A 5,890-nucleotide genomic window follows, 5' to 3' on the forward strand; every position below is an offset into this window, starting at 1 on the left:
GTGAACTAAGGTGACGTTTTGCCATTTGTCCTGGTTAGAAATTTTTGTAAATTCTCTGCAAATTTGTAAAGCCAGTGGTCTATATTTAGATCTGTACTATTCACCATTGTCAGCTGGACAGCTTTCTCAAGAAGATGGACATTAGTCTATTGAACGTCTTTAAAGTTAGTTAGCAAAAATAACGCAGATCAGCAATGAAACCAAGAATGGGATTCACTCATGTTCAGGAGGAAGATCTGTTTATCATCCATCTATGTCATATCATATCTATCTATCTATCTATCTATGATCTATCATTTATCTACCCATCATGTGACCAGATCTTTATAACTTTTAAAGACATTGAAATGTAGCTACTATGATTAAAGATACTTTATTTTTATACATACCTCTTTTGGGGATTTGCTTTTTAAAATCATCCAATAATAGCAGTTAGTTGGTTTCAGTGGTCATTGTCTATTTTGGAGCACTTAGTCTTAAGTGGGATGTCTTTATCAAACCCTCAAGGTTCAGGAATCTATGCAGAAGAGGAGGTGGAAAGAATATAAGAGCAGAGGTGGTAATTGACTCCACGGAAATAGTGTCTTCCAGACTCAGCAGGGTTGATGAACATATGAACTCATAAAGTTTTCAGCAATGCACACAGAGCCTACATAGCTTCAAACCAGACATAATAACAGCATTGAGAAGTGGAAATGGACACAAAGTTAACCTAGCTAAGAATCTATTTGCAATTGATACCTTCTGGGATAGGAACATCAATATTCTCCAATGGAGAGTCACTGTCAGTCTACCATACTCCAGGGCAGGTCCCATGCCCAGGAGTAGTTGACCAGCACAAAATGCAGTGTGTGAGTGTGTGTGTGTGTGTGTGTGTGTGTGTGTGTGTGTGTGTGTGTGTGTGTGTAATTTTTTATCTTATTGTTTTCTCTCTGGTTTGTTTGTTTGTCTCTTTTGATTTCATTTTTGGTCAATTTATTTTTTTGAGAGAGCAAACATGAAGTCTGGCAGATAGATGGGGAGGAGTTGGGGAAGGGAAAAGAGTGTGATCAAAATACATTGTGTTAAAAAAACCTTTTAATAAAAATTAAGCAAAGAATACAGAGGAAAAGGTGGCAGTCTCCTCTTCCTTTAAATGTCACATTTGGAACCACTGTGGGATCCTGCAGCCACTTGGAAAGCTAACCTGAGGGTAAAATGAGTCACCTCCAAATGGTAGAACAGAACAGAGAAGAACCTAGATTCTTAGTTCTGGAGTTGGCTAGTCAGTCAGTCAAGTTTGCAGCCACCTTGCCTCCCTGGCTTCTTCTTTGTGGTAATAAGCTATCGTCTTATTGCAGCATTAGAGGGCTAGATGGTACATTTTCCATGCCTTTAAGGTGCGTAGTTTTGCATTTTGGATTTTGGAATATACATATGCATTGTGAGCTGTTCATGGAGACCAAGCTACTTAACATCTGTCACCCACACCATTATCTTTTTCTTTTGATTAAGAACTTAAGATGTACCCTCTTAGGATACAGTGCAATATTGCTAACTGGTTTATATTTATTGAGGTTTATTTATACACATTAAAATATATCCACCTGGCTAGGTGGAACACATAAACCATTCTATCACTTAAGGGGTTGAAGTAGGAAAATTATGAGTTCACGGTCAGCTTAGGTTACCTAGTGATTTAAAAGTCAGCCTGTGATATGTAACTAAACTCTGTCTCAAACTAGATAGGATAAATAAATGAATAAATTAATAAATACATCCTCCCTCCTTAGAGTTCTGAGAGCTTTGGCAAGTGTTGTTGAGTTGCTCCCTTGTCATGCATTGCTAGAACAGACTCCTGATTAAGTTATTCATTTTGTTCAGAAAATATTTATTGTGCACTAACCACACCAGCCAGGTCCTATGTAGAATTTAAAATGAGACAGGCATGGTTCTGTGCCTCCGGGAATGTTCATTTATTTTATAAGAAATATAGAAATTAAGGATGACTCCATACTAGCATTACTTTGAAAAGCAAGTGGCAGAAGTTTAGTTCCTTCATTTTTCTTCTCCATCAGTAAGCATTTGTTAAAAGCATCTTACTTGTCTGCTCTGATGATACCTAGATATATTAAACCACAATATCCTCATGAAGGCAGAAGTGTATGTTAAAACTTAGACCAAAATAAAACCCGACCTGCTTAGAGTCCCTACATATCTTTTAATCAGTACATTGGTCACATTCCAGGTAGGCTTACACTTTGTAAGTAGAGTCTAGTTCATCAGACCATGAAGGAGTTAATAATCAATGTCTGGCTTCTCTTCTTTGGGATCCCCCAGTAATTAGGGTATAATCTTGCAATAAGAAAGGCTCAAAATAAGTATTTGTTGAATAAATTAAATATCTATTATATAAATGAAGCAATTTTAGTGAGCCTTGAAGACTGCAGCACATTTTCCCTCAAAGCCTACAGTCTCTGGCTAATGTAATATGATCAAGCAAACATCAAAGGCACAAATACTTATGGAAAAGAATTTAAATCAGAAAGTTGCTATTCACAACTATTTTTTACTCTGACCTTCTCAGCCATCATTTAAAATAATCAGGTACTCCATCTCTTTCTCTTTTTGTTTTTAGAGAATGGAGAGAGAGAGAGAGAGAGAGAGAGAGAGAGAGAGAGAGAGAGAGAGAGAGAGAGAGAGAGAAGGAATAGAAAAGAAATGAAGAAAGGAAAGGAAAGAAAAAAAGCCATCTCTACTTTCTGAAAAGGAGAAATCAATGTTCTATCTTATTGACTTTTGAGCAAATTATAATGATATCACATTGACTTTCTAGGGATCATATCACGTGAACCTAACCTTGTCAAACATCCACATACATGCCCATAACAGCATAGTCTAATAACTATTTTGGTAGTCACAATCTCCCATGATTTCCTATGGTTCTACATAGTTTTAGGAACTGGTATTTGAGCACCTTTTATGTTGCTAGGATATGAATAATATGATTTGATTTTCATAACAGTTTTGTTAAATTTGTACTATTCCCAAAAATATTTCAAGAGTTAGCAGTGCAGACACCACACCTCTTTCTAAATGGTATGTACACTCCTACAGCCTGTCTTTCTTCTACAGGCATTTGAAGGGGAACAATGAGATGCGCTTCACTTACACAAGTCGTGAACTGAAGCCATCTTGTCCTTACAGTAGTCTTGAACAGCTAGAGCCCTCCTGTTTTCCCATGGGTGCCAGCAGAGGCCTCCAGATAAAGTCAGAGTTCCTGGATCTAGAGTTATAGTATTTATAAGTGGCCATGGTGGGTGTGAGAACTGAACTCAGGTCCTCTGCAAGAACAGAACATATTCTTAACTGCTGAGCCAACTCTCCAGCCCCAAAATGCCCCAAATTTTTACTTCTAGGGCCTTATTAGGCAGAACCCAGTTCAAATGCCAGGTTTTCTATCACTATCTCCCCCTGTCTTTGTAAGAGGCTCAGAGGACTAAGAGTTGAAAAGGTTGTAAAGCAAACAGTCTCTGTCTTTTCTGTTTATGGAAAGGACAGTTGTACAGCAGTTATTAAGTTGTTGGTCCCAGATACACACCCAAAAAATCTACCTGAACACTGCAAACACTAGGAACTGAAGCAAGAAAGAACGTACAGGCATGTCATTCCTGGGTTCTGATTGGCTATCTGACTCTCTGAGCTGTTACCACCCAAATAAAGGAAGGAGAATTGAAAACAAAACAAACAGGGTATAGCACAGTCTGCCAAAGATGGGTGTATGTAGATGTGGCCCAAAAATTCTCAGTCCAGAAAATATGGTGCCCAGAACACACTGTGGCAAAGAGATGAGACTGGAGAGCCTAAGTGCTGGTGGGCTTTGGAGGCAGGAGGGGAGGCAAATATGTGTGCCCAGTGAAAGGCTGAGGCATAAAGGTAGAGGTCGATTGGTAGAATCCATCCTTATATACAATGGCTAATGCTCCCACACAGGAGCAAGGCTGGTCAGTGGGACTGGCCCTTGGGGCTCTGTGGTTGAAGCTATCACACATGACAGTGCAGCCCGTATAACAAAGAACTAGTTCAGCATAGACACATGTGACCTCTTCCAGGTCACCAGGTGCTAAGGGTGGGTAGATAGATTGCAGATAGATAGATAGATAGATAGATAGATAGATAGATAGATATACATACATACATTCAAATTAGGCAAGCAGACAGACAGACAAACTTTTTGTGTACAAGAAATTGGTCCATAGCACTATGGAGGTTGTGAGATCCCAGTGAAATGCTGTCATCTGCAAGCTGGAGAGCCAGGAAAGCAGGCAGTGAGCCAACCTCAGTCTGCAGGTCTGAGAACCAGGGCACCTCCAAATGCTAGTCCCAGAGTCCGAAGGAACTAGAGCCAGGAAGATTGATGTGTAAAGGAAGCAAAGGGTAAATTTTCAGGGAGGTGTGAGTGCTGAGGGAGGAGGGAGAGTCAAGGGGGTTGGAGTGAGGGGACGAGAATATGAGGACGAGACAAAGGCGAGTCAGATTTCTGCCTTCGAGCTCCATCTGTTTCTCAATGGATTAGATGGTGCTGCCCACTACACTGGCAAGGGTGGTCATTGCTCAGTCTGCTGATTCAAATACAAATGTCTTTTTTAGCATCATTGCTATCAAACGGGTACGCTTGGAAATGCTGTTTTACCAACTCTGCCTGGGCATCCTTTAACTCCAGCAAATTAATATACCAACTTGACCATTGCGAGACTCCCAATCACTTAACCTCTACTTCAAGGCTAAAGGTTTAGAAGAATGGCAATGAGATCATACCAGCTGACTTTAACTGGGCAAGACTGGGAAGTGAAAGGGTAGAAAGAGAGGAGGAGGGTCAGTGTCCCTCCTTGTCCAGGCTTGTTGTGTCATCATGGGTTTTAAAATGCACAACACCGATGCTGGGATGGCCTCTTGCTCACATTCCCGGGAGGTCTTCCTAATCAAGGAGCTTTGGGGGCATAACTTCAGGGGAGGGGGAGCAGGGAATCTGGTTCCTGACCAAAGCAAAACAGTTTCCATAATTAAAGACTCATGGAAGTGAAAAGGCAGTAGGGTGGAAAGAAAATCAATAAAGCAGCCAGAGGCATTGCCACTTTCTCAGAATCCCCCCCAAACAGATCCATCACAGCCACGTGCCTCTCGGAACCTGGCTATGGAGGATTCTGTTAGCAGAGAACATAGATGATTCCCGTCCTGACTGTAGAATGAAGTCTAGCCAATAGACATAATTTCATTGAAGGGCAATGGTGGTTTTATAATAAAAGGTCATGCAAAACTTTAAGACAATCATTCATAAGACTGAACAGAAAGGCCGGGCATGGTGGCGCATGCCTTTTATCCCAGCACTCAGGAGGCAGAAGCAGGCAGATCTCTGTGAGTTTGAGGCCAGCCCTGGTCTACGAAGTGAGTTTAGGACAGCCAAGCCTACACAGAGAAACCCTGTCTCGAAAAACAAACAAACAAACAAACAAACAAACACCAACCAATCAACTAAACAAATAAAAAGACTGAACAGAAAGCTATTTGGTCTGTCTTTGTGGGACCTTGAGTTCTCCCATGCCTGCAGCTGGGACAATTCCAGCTTTCTGCACTGGGCTCTTCTTGACTTTTACTTGTGTTTATCTCACAGAATGATCCTAGGACACACACACACACACACACACACACACACACACACACACACACACATAGTCCTCAATCACCCATATGTCAGATCCTTCCTGGGAGGGGCCAATGAAATGGTCCTCCTCCGAGAGCTGCCATGGATTCATTAGCTGTGTGTGAAGTGTTTAGTAACGGCTGCTGGAAGGAATCGCTATGACTGAAGGCCTGGGCGACTTTGTATACAGCAGTCTCCTCTGCACCTAGA

Source organism: Acomys minous (assembly GCF_964271855.1).
Source record: "Acomys minous genome assembly, chromosome: 1".
In the NCBI taxonomy this organism is placed as follows: Eukaryota; Metazoa; Chordata; class Mammalia; order Rodentia; family Muridae; genus Acomys; species Acomys minous.